Below are 3,569 nucleotides of genomic sequence, written 5' to 3'. Positions count from 1 at the left end.
CGCTTTCACCGTTACCGGGCGAACCGAGGGAAACCGAGAGCTCAGAGAGAGAGAGAGAGAGAAAGGATGAGAAAGAGCTGGCTGAGGGGGGTGGCTGGGTGGCTGGCTCGACGGGGCTGCAGCCTCGTGACACGACCGGGCAACGTGACACGCTCGTTTATTCGATCAGCCCCTCTCGCGTGCACACCCGGTTCCCGAGGGCGATAATTCGCGCGGCTACGCGATAACGATCGATATCGCGACACGAGGTGTGTCTTTCTGCTGTTTCCCCGTGCTTCTTCGCGAAGCCATTACCTCCTGTACAGAGCAGCAGTGCGAGGCTTTGTGTGTCAGTAACTCTTGCATGGTTGGCGAAGTTGCCGGCAGAGTTGGTCGAAAGTTGCTAACGAAAGAGGATCGCGTACGTAGATGCGCGCGTAGTTAAATCTCGCCGTGGTGTTTATGCATGTTTTGCACGGTGGTTTTAGCGAAATTCGTGGGGAACACGCGAACCGTTCTACTTTGGGAGATTCGGGTAAAGGTAGTTTCGCCTTTCCCAGTTTCCTTTCCTCCCTTCCTTGTTCGACTTAAGTAATTTTAACTACGTATCCCCGGAACTTTTTCATATCTCGATATGGCGTTTCAGTTCGACCGGAGGGGTAGGAGAAAGGAGTGGTGGTGGCCAACCAAAGAGGAAAACATGGAAGATAATCTGGATCGAATTTCCTGTAGAGAGTCTCGGGGATACAGCCGGGTAATAGATATTCGACGTTTCGACCGGGATAAACGAGACTCCGTCTCCGTTTGCAAGGGACGGGCGGGGGAGGCGTAACAAGTGGGCCAGCTTTATCCAGTCCATCTTATCGAATGGTCGATTTAGTTATGGTTATGTTAAGGGGATGTATCTGCATAAACGCCGCGGAGTCGGCCCCGTATCCCCGCGTAAACAATAAATAAACTCCACCCTCGTAAGCAACCCCCTGCTGAACTTGCCAGGCGGCATCGTCGACGTCTCCGCGGCGCGGCGTCGCCGTTCTTTAGAAAGTTCTCGGCCACGTTTTCTCGTTACCGCGTGGCCCCGTATCTCTCGTGTCCCTTTTGCGGCAGCTACAGCGGCTACATAAACGTTATGGTCTTAAGGGACTGACACAACCCCTCCTTGAAGCCGCGCAGAATTCCCGAAACGTGCCGTCTTTCACGCGATAAGGGCTGCTATGCGATAAGATTTTTTTTATGGCCACGCTTTTGTCGGTCCGATCGTATATATTCACGGCTCCGGAACAAATCAGCCCTCGATCGTGGCGCCGTGTAACCACATGCGGGCCGAAAGGTGGGGATTTAATTGCGTTACCATCGAACGTTTCTTTTTCACGACCCTCCGTAATGAATCCTTTAATGGGAATACCCGAATTCAGTCGATACCAGGAAAGAAACTACCGTTGATCTTCTTCGTTCCATTCACGTAACCTCCCACCCGTATAACAATTTCGTCAATCCGAAGGGAGGAACGAACAAGAAATTTCCCTTCTACGCCACGTTCCACCCGAGTCGAACTAAACGATTACAAGAAGGGGTCCTCTCAGCGTCATCAAAACTTAAAAGCGATAACGAGCAAGTCAGAAGGGGGCGAAAAGGAGCACGTAACAGGGGTTGGGCCGATTCAATTTCCCCGAGTCGATTTCTATTGAAACAAGCAGCCTGCGAGAAGCCTACGACACGTTTTATCGCAGAGAGATGACCGTAGCCCAGTGATCTCGCGCTTTCGATCCTATTAAATATAAATTTACCGAACGTCGCGAAGTGGCAGCCTGTTTTCCAGCCCTGAGAAGGGATAAAGATATTGCGGTTGTGTCCCTCCATCTGCGTCACGTACCTCTAGGGGGTCAACGCGGTGATATAAAGAGACGGTCGGAGGATCACCGAGTCGGACGGGGTATCCTCTGCGTCCGTTACAACGTCTTCTTGGTCTCTCTGCCGGGGTTCACCCATGGGAGATGACCGGGAGACTCTGCCACGCACCATCGAACCAACGTTACGTCGACATATCCAGTCATGCGGGAATTATGGGCCGATGGTCATTTGTACCGTGCTGGAAGTGGAACGAGCGAAAAGGAAACGCCAGGATAATCGTGCTACCATTCCAACTTGATCGTTTGCGAGTAATTTATTGGTCGCTTCTTTATAGACCGCAGTGATCGGCTGCCACCCTGACCGAACAACTTCTCTCCTAGCGGATCATATTGTTTCCGTAATAGGATGCTTGGACTTTTCCACGAACGATAACGAGAAATGGTCAAGAATTTGATCAGATGGTTTTAAACGATTCAAATGGGAAGAGGGATTTCCTATACGTGTCTGTCGTCTCACATTCGATCAACCCTCTTTAACGTTTTGTTCCATTTACCACGTTATCGAGCTTCCTATACTGACTCGAATTGTTTCAATAATTCTACCGATATTTTCATTAATTCTTTGTCTTACGATTTATTTTGTGTCTATGTCTGTTAAAGTTAGCTCTTTGCTTCTAAAGCATCGGTCAAAGTCATCTAAGTATTGCATATAATTTAATATAACTGTACGTATTGATTTTCAATTTCAAGAATCGAAACGTAATTTAAAACTAAATATTAATTTTTGGGAACTCTTGGACATCGTTGTAATTACTTGTCGATTTTTGACAATTAGTTCGCCCAAAGAGCGATTGATAACGAAGCCAATTAGAAGCATATCGTTTCCGAAGTGAAAAATTCAAATATTAGGAACAGTGAAAATGTTACACAAAATCTGCATAATCTTCCTTTCGATAAGGCGTAAAACTACCGTTACGCTATTCCAGTGACTCGATAAGCCGTCGAGGCTAATTGCAAGTTCCCATGTCGGGCTCGCTTCGGCCGCTTAATAATCCCAGCAACAATGGTTTCAGATTAAAATTCAATGGAATCCGTATATTACATACGTAACCCAGCTATCGGCAAATAAAACGCGTCGAACGGACGAGTTCATTCGCGGAGTGTTAATAATCGCCTTAACCGCGTCGATCCACGCGTTCCGTTCACGGATTTACGACGATTTTGATGTCGTCCGAGCGCATCGATTGCAGGCTGATCATAAACGATCACCCGGAGGGGTGAGGCAACGGGAACAGACCGGTTTATTAATGCAAACTCTTGTTACCCTCGTGTAAAGTCGTAAAGTGTACGGCTTCTGCAGCTACGCAGGCTACGACGCCCTGTTGTAACGATCAATACCTCCTCGGCTTTACAATCGCGCGAATCCTGCTCTGTTCAACAGCCTCTACTCTTTCCTTGCCCACCGTGTCATTGTGTAACGCACTGTCACACGATATTTCCTTAATTCTCTTATTTACGAGCAACCTCAAGATCGAGACACTCGACCGTTTCCAATAATCGACCCAGCCACGTCCCAAAGATTCTTTACGGCTGTTTGGACTCGTTCTTCCTCGTTTCGTTTCTCTGCTCAACCCTACTGTGTTCTTTCGCTCGAACAGGATCGTATCTTCCTATCGTTCGAGAATCTCCTAAATTGGAGAAAATGCCTAATTTCAATCAACCCTGTTGTATTCTTTGCTA

Source organism: Bombus impatiens, unplaced genomic scaffold (genome assembly GCF_000188095.3).
Source record: "Bombus impatiens unplaced genomic scaffold, BIMP_2.2 scf_0020, whole genome shotgun sequence".
Taxonomy (NCBI): domain Eukaryota; kingdom Metazoa; phylum Arthropoda; class Insecta; order Hymenoptera; family Apidae; genus Bombus; species Bombus impatiens.
This window is presented reverse-complemented; position numbering follows the sequence as displayed.